The 13,844-nt window shown below is 41.7% G+C and overlaps 1 long non-coding RNA gene across 5 annotated transcripts; it reads left to right on the top strand.

The window, feature by feature from the left end:
• The first annotated feature begins 299 nt into the window (after positions 1 to 299).
• On the top strand, positions 300 to 6,118 carry LOC109768949 (uncharacterized). 5 transcript variants are annotated; one of them, XR_012183196.1, is made up of 6 exons: positions 300 to 976; positions 1,374 to 1,422; positions 1,693 to 2,007; positions 2,114 to 2,476; positions 2,847 to 3,115; positions 5,870 to 6,118. It is a non-coding gene; the product is annotated as an uncharacterized lncRNA (long non-coding RNA). The 5 variants fall into 5 exon arrangements; XR_012183194.1 differs by having other exon boundaries at positions 300 to 1,097; XR_012183195.1 differs by having other exon boundaries at positions 2,114 to 3,115.
• Positions 6,119 to 13,844: the final 7,726 nt, after the last annotated feature.

The raw sequence follows: 13,844 nt of genomic DNA, 5'->3' as shown, positions 1-13,844 counted from the left end.
AAATTTTATCTATATAACTTTCATTTTTCCTGTTTAACAACATAAAAGACTGTCATCTTTTATGATTGACTCTACAATTTTAGTTCCGCCATGTAGGTGTCCTTGTGATTGAAGATAATATAGATAAACACAACTAGAATGGTAGTAAAATTTGTGCATCTGGCGATCAAGAGAAAACTATTTGACGTATCTCTACTCCTAATGGACGAGTTGGTTGAATAGTCCCCCACTTTCGTCTGATTTTTTTTCGACTGGTTTTTTTCGTCACCTCCCCACCCAACCTCACCCCACCCCACGCACGCACCCCAAGAAAACCACCCCGCAGGAGGAACGCCCTTCCTCTCGATCCCCTCCCGTCGCCGCCGCCGTCCTCTCTCCGATCCCTAGCCTCGCACCTTCTCCCATCCATCCCCTCGCCTCTCTTTCCCCCGATCTAGATGGCACCTCCCACCATGGCGGGGAGGCGGCTTCGAGCGCCGCCTGATCTCCTCGACCCAGGGCCTCACGCTCACCAGCGCCCGCCCAATCGCGCGCGACCTCTCCACTGCAGCGCGCCCCCGCCCTGTCGCCGATGTCTTGATGTGCAGCCCACGCCATGGGTCTCCGCCGACGCCACGATGGTCGTGGCCTCCTCACCCGCCGACGCCTCCGCTCCAGATCCGAGCCGCCGGTGAGCCGTCAAGGTCGGGGCATGGTACTATCCATCTTCCCGCGTGTAGGGCAGCCGGTGCCCGCGTCCGCGTATCCCGGCCATGGGTGTTGTATTCATCTCCTACATGGGGCGACGAGGAAGATGAGCCCAGCGGCACGTGTGTCTTCCAGCCGCTCTTGTGAGATCGGGAGGCAATCAAAAGCAGGAAGGGGAGATCGATGCTTGGGGGTGACATCCAATGACCCAGGCATCACCCTCTCCTGACGTCTTACTACAAACCCGCAGCCACTGCCTCCTCGATCTACGCTAGCCTGCAGCAGCAAGGTCAGCCCCCCACACTCGGCATTTTTTTCTTTAGGTCTTGGCGCGGGAAACTGAAAAAGAGATGCTCCAACAATCACCACATCCCCCATACTGATTCCTGCAAATAAGCGTTAAATAAAAGGTAAACATGAAGCTTTTCGGTCATTCCCCATCTCAGTTTTGAAGTAAATACTCCATCCATCTACTAATAAATGACCACTTCATATTTTTTATCTAACTTTGACAATTGATTATACCAACAAAATATGAGTTATATGCCATTAGATGCACATTTCAAAGAATTTTTCGATAATATATTTTTATGACATACAACCCATATTCTTATGAAATGGGTGCACATGCATAATTTTGTTGGTAAAATATTGTCAGGTTTGACTCACATGTTCTCACTCTGCAGTATATCGAGTTTGATGACGATGATGATTGAAAAGAAGAGGATGAAGCACGTAAGTTTCCATCTGAGCTTATATTCATATGACTGCTACCTAGATGTACTGACGATTGTAGCCTGTACCTTGACTAAAAGTGTTTGTGTTTGCTCAAGTTGATGAGTCAAACAGAACAGTACTATTAATTAGTTGAGGGGCAGAGTGGTCTCTCTGATTGTCAAGATGATTGCAACCAAAACTGAGATATATAGATCTCTAATGCAGGGTCTTGATATTCTTGAAGTAAGGCACTAACTGAACTTCTGTTTTTCATCCTTATATCTGCAGTAGTCAGAGGGTATCCGAGTGTACATGATGCCCCTGGGTGGGTGTCGGCGTGAGCTGGTATGGCCCCGTCGTGGCTATGTAGATGGGGAGGCGGGGTGGAGGCTGGGACTGCATGGGGAAAAAGCATAAAGAGCAAGACGGTAGTGCTGTACTGTGGCATGGTCATGTGTGTAGCCTCAGCACAGCGTTGTACTGTGGCATGGCTGTGTGTGTGACGTCGGTGCAGCGGCAAAGAGTAGTCTTTGGAGCAGGGCAGCGGCACACACACACATGAGGGTGGCCCTCGAGGCTTGGGGGTTAAGCAGGTGCGCGATGGTACGCATTTGATTGTCACCGTCGGATTCAGAGTGATCAGTCAAATTCGTTGTCATTTGTTTTTACTTTACAAAGTCATACATTCATGGTTTATCTCTTTTTTAAGGATCCCGTGGAAGTGGAGAGAGAAGCATCATGCTCATGAACTTGAAAAATGATTTCGAGTTTGAACAAAGAAAGTTTACCAAAGAAGACATCAAAGAAATTATATTTAGGGAGATACTGGAATACCTCCCTCAACTTCTCAAGGATTATATGCACGGATCTGAAAATACTTACTATGTCCTATGTTTCTACCTTGACATATCTTGTAACTTTTTTGCCTCCTATTTTGCATATGTAGCAATAGACATAACTTATGTCGTTGAATCAATATTTGCCACTACTGACAATTTGCATAGGCAATCTGCTAAGAGGAAGATGGTGGAAAGAGCGGGCGAGTCGAGAGAAAACATTTTCTTCTCCCAAGGTAATTTACACTATCATAATTCCCCCAACTGTGACTTGTTATATACACACCTAGACCACCCCACACCGCCACTATAGTACACGGACGCCGCTCACCTGCAAAGGGCAAAAGGCTCCTCCTTTTACCATAAAACATGTCCCTGGGTAGGAAGGTGGCCTACCCGGCCACAAGCAAAAAAGGGAAGGTCGCTTGCAGACACCGGTGGTGAAGAGAACGATCCGGAAGAGCAGAAGTGTTATTCCATACCGAGCTGTACCATGTGTTTTCAGTTTTATGAAGAATGGTTTGCGATTACACGGTATTTGAAACCTTCTTTTCACACACTGAGCCTTGTGATCTGACGGTATGTGGCTTCTGTGTTCTTGCGTAGGTGTCGAACCACACTACCAGCAGCAGAGGCTGCACCTTGTCTTTAGCAAAGACGGAAAGCCTGCTAATTAATGATACAGGGAGATGAACGATGTGGATATGAAGAAGTAGTGGGTTGTGCTTTTCAGCAGTAAATGCATTTAGAGATTAGATGGCTTGCTCCAAAGACAAGCAACTAATCTCGTTGATGGGATTGCTGCGCAGATTCATGGATCGTGCTCTTCCGTGGTAAGGAGCCTGTGGCTCTCTCAAGTCTCAACTGATCAGAAGGTAAATAAGATTTTTGCCAGGCTTTGTTGAATTCAATTGGATGGAGAACTAATTATTACTTCCTCTGTTTGGAATTACTTGTCGCTCAAATGAATGCCGTTTGAGCGGCAAGTAATTTCGGGCGGAGGGAGTACTTAACATAAAACATTAGCAGCTGAACGGTGTGACATGCAAAATAAATGAATTACTTCGTCTTTTCGTAAAAGCATGTGCATCAAATGATGCACATACCCATAAAACATGGAATTCTTGGTACGAGCTAGAGATCTTGTTCACCTCGCCATTTGATTATTCTCGAGTTTAGAGGTAAATATACCAGAGGTCTTAAACCTTGCGCGCGGCGGTCACTTTGGTGCACAAAGTTACAAAATACGTGTTTGTGGTCACTAAACTTGCGAGGCCGTTCAAATACAGTCACTCTCACCGTATGCATGCGTATCCGTCAATGCCAGCATGGCACGGGCCCGCTGTCAACCACTGTAATTGCCCTTATATGATAGATTTGTAGAAAAGCCCGCAGCTCTTTTTTTATTTACATAGGAACCCCTAAAATAAGAAAAATAGTGGGGCGGCGGGGTTCCATCCTTGGACGTACTGCTGAGTGGCACGACTGAACAACCACCACGCCAACAGTATCATGTGTTTACTTTGCACGACTATATTATACATCCTATCAGGGTGGACCTAAAAAATAATAATGAAGAAATTTATGTCTTCTAATAATAAGAATGCAAAGTGCAACCGGTGGGTTCGAACCTGTGACATGGAGATTCACTCGCGCATAAGCCAACCGCCAAGCAACTGCGACATGTGATGTAATTTAGAGATAGACAATGTATATGTTCTTATCACTCTTGTTCTCTGTAAGTACGTGCCATTTTAAAAAATGTTTAAACATTGTAAAAAGTGGTCGTGTAATTCAAAATATGTTAATGCAATAGAAAAACTACGCGAACAGTTTTTTGAACCATGCGAACATAATTGTACATTGTGTAAAATTTACAATTTTTTTTTGAAATGTGCCAACATTTTTTTAAATGCAATGTACATTTCTTAATTTACACGAATATTTTTCAGTGTTTAAACATTTTTATAAATTTCATGTAGTTTTTTTAATGCATGTACATATTTTGAATTGCACAAACAATATTATTTGAAAATAATACACGAACAATTTTTTGTGATCCACGAATTTCTCAAATAAAACGAATAGGTGTAATGATACAGATTGTTTTTTAATTATGAATATTTCTAAGAAAATGCACATTTTATTATTATGAATATTTAAAAAACAATTGGTGTTATTATTATGCAAGCATTTTTATAATTCATAAGTATTATTTTAGAATAATACATGAAAAATATTTGAAAGTTCTCTTATTAATGGCATTAGAATTTACATACTATCTACAAATTTCTGAAAAATAAACAAGTGCAAAATGGGTCGCCGGACCACAGCCCATTTCTGTTCCATGAGCGCTTCCGTTTTTGTACATTAATCTTAGTTATCCTTAATAGCTGTCTACAGATGTGTGGTGCAGTTTGTGTGACCTGTATTGTACTAGCATTAGGTCGGGGGTTCGAGAGCTGGCAGTTAAACTTTTCGTCCCATCGATGGTTGATTTTTTATTTTGCATAGAAAAGAAGAAGAAGAAGAACGGGTTTTGTGCAAAAATGCGTCCATGTGTCATTAACAGCGGGCCCGTGCCATGCTGGCGTCGACGGATACGCCTGCATACAGAGAGAGTGACTGTATTTGAACAGTCTCGCAAGTTTAGTGACCACAAACACGTATTTTACAACTTTGTGCACCAAAATGACTGCCGCGTGCAAGTTCTAAGACCTCTGGTGTATTTACAAGAGTTTATTTGGGACATGGTATATATAAAGTTGCTTATGTAGTAAACATGATTTATGCTACAAATTGTCATGCAACGAGATTCCTTCTAGAGTACTCCCTCCGTTCCTAAATATAAGTCTTTTTAGAGATTCCAACAAATGACTACATACGGAGCAAAATTAGTGAATCTACACTCTAAAATATGTCTACATACATCCGTATGTTGTCCATTTGAAATGTCTAAAAAGACTTATATTTAGGAACGGAGGGAGTAATATTTAATGATTATATTATCTTTTTAGTTTGTTGTTGGATAACCATTGGCAGCGGCTAAGTTTGCAGAGGAAACCTTTTGAACATGGTACCATTATATTTTTCCATTTTCCTTGTAATTTTGAGTTTATGTGTAAACTTGAGTTAGCTTAGAGTTATTTATTAAACTCACACAAAGCTTTTGTGTTGGTCCAAATAAAATGAGCATAAAACAAGAACTGAGGACCAACTTTAATTAAAGGCCTTATGCTGAATTTAATTGAGGAACATTGCCAATTCATTCAAAAAAGTACGAAACTGATCTTACATGTTTTTTTAAAAGAAGACAAATTTGATCCCATTACTTAGCTATAGACAAGTGTCAAAGCTAATATTAGTATTCGCGGTAGTTCCAGCTGCTGAGTTAGTAGCAATATCTCCATCTAATGTGATCTTCGATCACTTTGTAGTTCACATATAGCATTTTATATCGAAAAGATCATCCATTTATTGCCGAGTGAATGGAACAATGCACGTGTAATAATAACTAACTCAATGAAAGGTATTTGCTGGGCAGATGATCACATGTTTTCGCCAATATATAATATATAAGTGCTGCGTTACTATGCTAAATTGCTTTACAATTTTATTCCTTTTTGCAGATCTTGGTTAGCTGGTTGGTCAGAGGAAGAAAGCAGAACGCATGAATGAAAGTGGAGAGGACAAAGAAAGATGTGTGGATACTCATAGTTGAAGTAAATAAATATTATGGGGATTCTCATAGTTGGAGAATATAAGTATTATGCGGATTCTCATGGTTGGAGTTAATAACGGACACACTGGCGTATTAGTTGTTTGCCCAACAACGGACATCATATTTTTATTTCGTGGTAATGCACGACATTCAATTATATATGTTACAATGTGGCAATGGCCTGGGAGGCATCAGATCTGTCGTGAGAGCCGGGTGGTTGGCGGGGGACTCCTCGTTGCCGATCCATGGGTAAGTACGTTGACAATTCTTGGGAAAGTATGGTGTGAGGTAGCGTTGGTGCTATGGTGAAGATAAAGTGGGCGTCATCCAATTTAAATTGGAAGGGTGCGTCATGGGGTGTGTAGTTCGCTTGGGACCGCGTGTTGGAGATAACATGGCGGATAGACAACCACATTTCTCACCCACATATGGGCTGAATTTGGGGAGCCCGGACTATCCGGACGGTTAGATTTTGAGGAGCCCACTGGGTGCCTGTTTGGTGTGTGTACACAACCAGATATATGAGAGAGATAGAGAGAGTGAGAGATGCTTCGAGACGACCTTAATTATTTCTTTGATTTATTATATGCATTATAGCCCGTAGCAACGCACGGGCGTTCTACTAGTATTATTTGATTGCCACTTTGCGCTCTGGCTTTGTTTATGCTATGGATAAACATTTAAATCTAACATCTCTCAATTTATCATACGGAGAAACGCATAAGGGTTACGACTTGGTTTATCTATTCTACCAAAAGGGTGGGTGCAACTAGGGGTTCGGGCATCAGTTTGCGTCAATGTTGTAGCTTGCAATGTGAGCGTTAAATGTCGGGACGGTGGCTTGGAAAAAAAAAGTCGCGGCAGGCTTTGCGGGGAATCATGGTCTATCTGGAAGTCAGATGGCGACCCTGGGAATGTTGTTCTGTTTCGGTTGTAGTTTAACTAGGAAGGTTTCTAGCTTGTCTTGTGGGTTTTCGGACCATTTTCCATATTGATCATCAATTATTATTATTGAAGGCCCAGGTGTTCAATCCTTCTAAAGCCCGAGCAAATTAACAAGTATGATCAAGATACAAAGTCCCTTTCCCAACACCAAGTAGTACTGCCGCATGCTTTCCACTACTCTTGACAATGTGTAACTAGATGCTTGGAGCAGAATCACTTCCGAGTGTTCTAGTGAGGAACCAAGGCCTACTACACATGCAACATAAGTAGTAACATTTGACCAAAATGTGAGTTGATTCATATGCCATACTGCAAAGAGGGCATAACTGCTAGTGAGGTCGTCCCATTTTGACATGTCTAAGTCTCTAAGAGATGGTATATGGTTGAAACACACCAATGAGTTGTACAAAAAAGAAAAGCAATGCCTCTCAACTATTATTTACGACCTCGATAAAATCACAAAAACTCGCATCTTGTCCCAACAAGAGATTGAATTGAAAAATCAATCCAATGAAAAGATTGCACATCTTCTGCGTGAAGAGGAAATCAAATATTACCAAAGATCCGAAGCCGACTTCATCTTGAAGGGAGATAGTAAGACACGATATTTCCAATTGGTCGCCAATGGTCGGCATAGGAAGAAGTGTACTTTTAGTCTCTAACAAGATGAGGGAAGGATGGAAGGCCAGGCAGAGCTCAAAAGTTATATCACTAAATACTACAAATCTCTTTTCGGGGCATCGAATGAAGGGAATTCCACACTTGATTAGACCGGAATAGATGACATTTCACAGGTCACGGCAGAAGAGAACAGTATCCTCACGACACCTTTCTCTAAAGAGGAGGTGAGAGCTTTGGTGTTCCAAATGGAACATAACCAAGCTCCTGGTCCTGATAGCTTCCCCGCAGAATTCTATCAGAATTTCTGGGATGTCAATAAGACTGACCTTTTCGAGTTGTTCAATTGTCTTCATGCAGGCCAACTTGAACTATTCAGACTTAATTTTGGTGAGATCATTTTGTTTTGAAAATTAAGGAGGCTGGTCGGATTCAGCAATATAGACCCATATGTCTCCTTAATGTCAGCTTCAGGATTTTCACCAAAGTGGCTACTAATAGGTTCAACACGGTTGCTGGCTATGTCGTACGGCCATGTCAAACAGCTTTCATGCAAGGAAGAAATATACTCGACTGAGTATTAATCCTACATGAGAACATTCACGAGATGCACCGAAAAAAAACATGAGTGGAGTAGTTTTAAAGATTGACTTTGAAAAGGCCAATGACAAGGTCAAACGGTCATTTCTTCAACTGGTCTGAGAATGAAAGAATTCTCCAATAAATGGCGCGAGTGGATCCAAAATTTTGTCACTAGAGGTAGTGTGTCCATCAAGGTCAATGATGATGTAGGCCATTACTTTTAGACAAAAAAGGGACTACGCCAGGGTGACCCCATGTCTCCAATGTTATTTAACATTGTTGCTGACATGTTGGCTATTCTGATTGATCGTGCCAAGCAGGACGCTCAGTTTGCAGGAGTAGTGCCACACCTTGTGCATGATGGCCTCTCTATTCGGCAATATACCGATGATACAATTCTTTTTATGGAACATGACCTGGACAAGGCTCGAAACCTGAAACTATTGCTTCCAGCGTTTGAGAAAATGTCGAGCCTTAAAATTAACTTCCATAAGAGTGAACTGTACTGCTTTGGAGAAGCTAGTGAGGCGGCAACCGATTACGATGACCTGTTTGGGTGTGCGCAAGGCCAATTCCCAATTAAATATTTGGGAATACCGGTTCATTATCGGCATCTCACAAATGCAGAATGGAAACATGCAGAGGAGCGCTTAGAGAAATGGTTGAGCAGTTGGAAACGCAAGTTGCTCTCTGTTGGAGGACGGCTAGTCTTGATCAATTCCGTCCTTGCAAATATGGTTCTCTATATGCTTTCTTTTTCCCAAATCCCAAAAGGTGTCTTGCAAAGGTTGGATTTTTTTAGATCCAGATTCTTTTGGCAAGGAGATAGTGAAAAGAAAAAGTACAGACTAGTCAAATGGAGCATAGTTTGTAGGCCAAAAGATCAAGGTGACCTTGGCATTCGTGACCTGCAGGGTCAAGAATGATGCATTACTTAGTAATTGGTTGTTCAAACTACTTACTGAGGATGGCGTTTGGAAAACCCTCCTGCGCAATAAGTATCTAGACCAAAAGGCCGTGTCTCAGGCCTATTAGAAACCTGGTGACTCGCACTTTTGGGCTGGTCTAATGGCGGTAAAGAAGCATCTTTTCCATTTTGGATCATTTGAGATAAATGACGGGTCAGAGATTCATTTCTGGGAGGACAACTGGCTAGGCAATGCTAGCCTCCGAGAAGAATATCCTACTTTGTACCGCATTGTTCGCAGTAAGAATGATACTCTTGCATAGGTCATTAGTTAATCCCCGCCAGATATTTCTTTCAGGTAGGATTTGATCGGCCCCCGTCTTATGTCATGGCAAAATAATCTTTTGTCCAGATTGGATTCAATTAACCTAACACAAGGACGGGATGTGTTCCATTAGAACCTCACTACATTTGGGTCCTTCACAGTCGATTATATGTACCATGCGCTCACGTACTTAGAGGTCCCAGTGAATAATAACAAGAAATTTTGGAAGTCGAAGGTTCCACTAAAAGTTAAAATCTTCATGTGGTATCTTCAGAGGGGAGTTGTGCTAACCAAAGTCAACCTCGTCCGTCGCAATTGGCACGGAAGAAAGAAGTGTAGCTTTTGTACTCATGATGAGACAATCAAACACATCTTTTTCCAGTGCAAGCTTGCATGCTCTATATGGACAATCATCCAAATAGCATCCAATTTATATCTCCACAAGTGTTGCCAACATTTTTGGTCATTTGTTGGACGGTATTTCAAATAGGCTCAAAATGTTATTAAGGATGGGAGCGTATGCCTTATTTGGTCTCTTTGGCTATATGTAGAAATAATTTGGTTTTCAATAAAACTCTACTGTTTTCCAGGTTATTTTCCGCTGTATGTACTTGCTTCGTATGTGGTCTACACTACAACGAACGGCGTACCAACCGATGTTTAAGGCGGTGTGTACGCGATTGGAGCAGGTGGCCAAGGAGGTTTTTACCTAACATGGATGGCAGCATAATATCCGGATCGGTCCACCACCTTCTTCGACATAGGCAGAGTGTTGGTCCTATATGACTCTAGTGTTGCCGATATGTCGGTTTCTTGTTTATTTTCTTTTTTTGTCAGACGTTTGGTGTTTTCTGTGTGCATCTTTGTTATGCAGAGGCCAGGTGTTACTCATCATGTTTTGTATCCGCTCGATGCTACATTTTGAGTTAATAAAAGCGCCCTCTATGGAAAAGAGATGGTATATGGTCATTTTTCTAAGAGAAAAGTATGTTTTCGGTCCCTCAAGTTCCCCAAAAGTACAGACTTGATCCCTCAAGATTTTTTGCTATACATTTGGTCTTTCAAGTCTCAAAACTGGATAAGTTTGGTCCAAAACCAGATTTTAAGCACGTTGACCGGGTTTGACCATGTTTGACTGATGAACGGTAAATTCAAAAAATAGAACTTTTGTGGCAACCAAGATGCTTGGGTGCGTGAAAAATTGTGCGGTGTTTCGATATCCGAGGAGCTCGTGGCAAAAGAGAACTAATTTTGGCTAACAAAAAAGCCAAAATTTGTTTTTTTTGCTAGAGCTCCTTGGATGTTATTTGACCCAAAAAATTACATGCACCCAAGCATGTTGGTTGTCACAAAATTTTAGATTTTTTTGAATTCTTTGTTATATTTTTAATTTACTGTCCATGAGCCAAACTTGGTTAACATGGTCAAACCTGGGCAAACGTGCTCAAAATCTGGCTTTGGACCAAGCATATCCGGTTTTGAGACTTGAAGGACTAAATATATACCATAAAATCTTGACAGCCAAGTCTATACTTTTGGGGGAACTTGAGGGACCAAAAACATAATTTTCTCTTTTTCTAACTACAAACCTTATTGTACAACCATATACTTTTATGTTAAAGTCTAGATGATAAAAACTTCAGTAGTCCTCAGATATATTTGTATGCCCAATGATGCTTTAAGGTCATGTTGATCTCGTCCAGAGTAGTCATGCAAGCAATCAAATGACTCATATTAACATTTGGTGGGCGCATATAGACAACCAAATACTCATAGCTTGCATCTGACATGCCTGATTGGTGTTGATGCAACCTACCTATCAATCTATCATGCCCAAAGTCTCTCGCGAAGTTTTATGGATCAATACCTCCTATAATTCAACTGCACCTAGGCTCTTAAATGTTTCCACCTTTCCCTACTCTTGCTTGTCTTTTCCCTTTTGGTGACTCTTCATCCTTACTCTGCATCTATAAATATATACATACACGCTTCTATTTTTTAGTCATGTGACACACAAGCTCAATGCCAGAATGCATTACTGTCTTAGATGCCCAAGCTGAGGCAGAATTTTGTATTGCTTTGCTTCTTGGGAATGGGCAGCATCGAGAAGCATCTTAACAGTCTGTGAGTCTTGTACGGTGTTGTGCGATGCACTTCCATATGAATGACTGACCATATCCGTAGTAGGTCCTAGCTACCCCCCTGCTCCTACATCGAGATAATGTAGTGATCATTAACTGGTATAAGGAATACGAGATTGGTATATCGGAAAAGGAACTGCATACCAAAGGCGATCATCCACATTTGTAGTGCATGTCGCACCGCCTGTCAATGGTGTGTTAGCAGCACGGGAACATGAAGAAGATGGCTGGGTAAGTTAGCCTTGACTTAGTGGTTGGGCATGTGGTTGTGCAGCCTAACGACCCGAGTTCAATTCCTAAAATTGATAGGTGATGCACAGGGGGTTTTCCCCTATTTAATGAGGATCAAGTTTGGTGTGTGGTGAAACCACTCATCAAAAAATATCTTGATGCTCATTTAAAAAATTATGAGGACCATGTTAATCTTGGTAGGTACTTATACGAGGAACACTAATCGGCCCGCCTCTTCCTCGAAATTCGCATGCAGTTTCGGACCTTTTTTTTACACTTGAGACTTTTCTTCACTGGCCAAAAATTAAGAAGATGTAGGTGGAGCGTCTTCGTCTTGCACGGAGCTTCGGTGGAGATGTCAAGTCATGCCTGGCCGGCAGGTGCTACGCTGTGTCATGCCTGTTCGGCTGGTGCTACGCACGACAGATCTTCTAGAGTCTTCGCGTCTGGATGGATAAGCGCAGGGAGGTGGCGCCGTGGTGGCGTCGACGGATGGCCGGACTGGCAAGGTTGATGCGGATCTCTCTCTGAAGATAGGTCAGTTGTTCGATAATGATGGCGGCTTCTAAAATGTGTGCATGTGGTGTACATTTTAGGTTTGATGTACCGGTTGTTGGTTCTGATACGTTATGTGGATGAATCGGTGACGACACCGGTTTTAGATATGGGGAGTGAAAGAACTCCACATTATCAAGTTTGTAGGTTTGAGTGGTGGCTTCGGGTGGCTTGATGTATGTTCTTGTCAGATCTTTGTTAAATAGTTAATAAAGATGGATGTATGCATCGTTTGATGCAGAGGCAGGGGTTTTAACCTCCTTTAAAAAAAACTGGACGAAGTAGTTGTACCTTCTCACAAAAAAAGTCATACACATCTCAGAATCGACATCAAAGAAATGATGTTAAGAGAATTATACTAACCAACTGGAAATATTAGGTTTGCCAAAAAGAAAGATAAAACATTAAACTCCACAATGAGTGGAACATCATTTCGAACCGCAATATAATTGAACGGCTAATCACAGAATGCTCTAAGCGCAAATAATAGTGTATCTTCATTTAATATCCATTTGGGCATAATAGAAAGGATTATGTAATTAAAAAAGCCGGATTGTTTCAGAAATTGTTGCGAATAATCAAATGCCTCTGAATGTTGAGTAATCGCGTCCCTCGGTTCATAGTTTACGTGATCTTGTAAATTTCGACTGATAGATAGGGTGATATTCAATAAATATTTTTGTATATATGTACAAATTTTAGCTATTTAGCTTCTAGAAGATTGGTGTCTCTTACTATGTGGTCGTCAGTTATTTTAACTACAAAACCCATTGTATGACTATATACTTTTATGATAAGTCCAGATAGTAAAAAGGTGCAAGAGTCCCCAGATATCTCTTGTTTCTTGTACATGCCCAAAGGTTCATGTTTTCTTTTTGACGATTCCAAAGGTTCATGTTAGCCTGGTCTAGAGTAGTCATGCAAGCAATCAAGCAACTCCTATTAATATCTGATGGGCGTATATAGACAACCAAATAGCCATATAGCTTTGCATCTGACATGCCCGATCAGTATTTTTACGGAGCAGTACCTCCGCTTATTTATGTGCACCTAGGCTCTTAAATGTTTCCACCTACCATTACTCTTCTTTTTTTGCGACTCTTCCTTCTCATTCTGCATCTATAAATATATGCATACACGCTTCTATCTTTCAGTCATGCATGTGACACACAAGCCCAATCCTCTCTTGGCGAGTACCAGTGAGTGTCCTTGCTGCCTAAGCGGAAGCCAAAAATTGTTTTGCTTTGCTTCTTCAGAACTAGCGGCATCAAGAAGCATGTTAACAGTCTGAATGACCCACACAGTGTCTTGAGATAACCTTCCGTATGAATATTTGTTCATTCCTGTCGTAGGTCCTAGATAACCCACCGCTCCTGCATCGAGAAAATGCAAATATCAATAGCATAAGGGCATCTCCAGCCGTTGGAGCCCCCCGGACAATCGCCGGACCAAAAATGGCACGTCCTGGGGGGCAAAACTCTTCCGCCGGCACCCCCAAGAATCCGTTTCCCCAGCCGTTGGTGTCCTCGGAAGAATTGCGGGGCAAAAAGTGATTAGGTGGCAAGGAAAAAAGAACACG

Source organism: Aegilops tauschii, chromosome 5 (genome assembly GCF_002575655.3).
Source record: "Aegilops tauschii subsp. strangulata cultivar AL8/78 chromosome 5, Aet v6.0, whole genome shotgun sequence".
Lineage (NCBI taxonomy): Eukaryota > Viridiplantae > Streptophyta > Magnoliopsida > Poales > Poaceae > Aegilops > Aegilops tauschii.
This window is presented reverse-complemented; position numbering and strand designations above follow the sequence as displayed.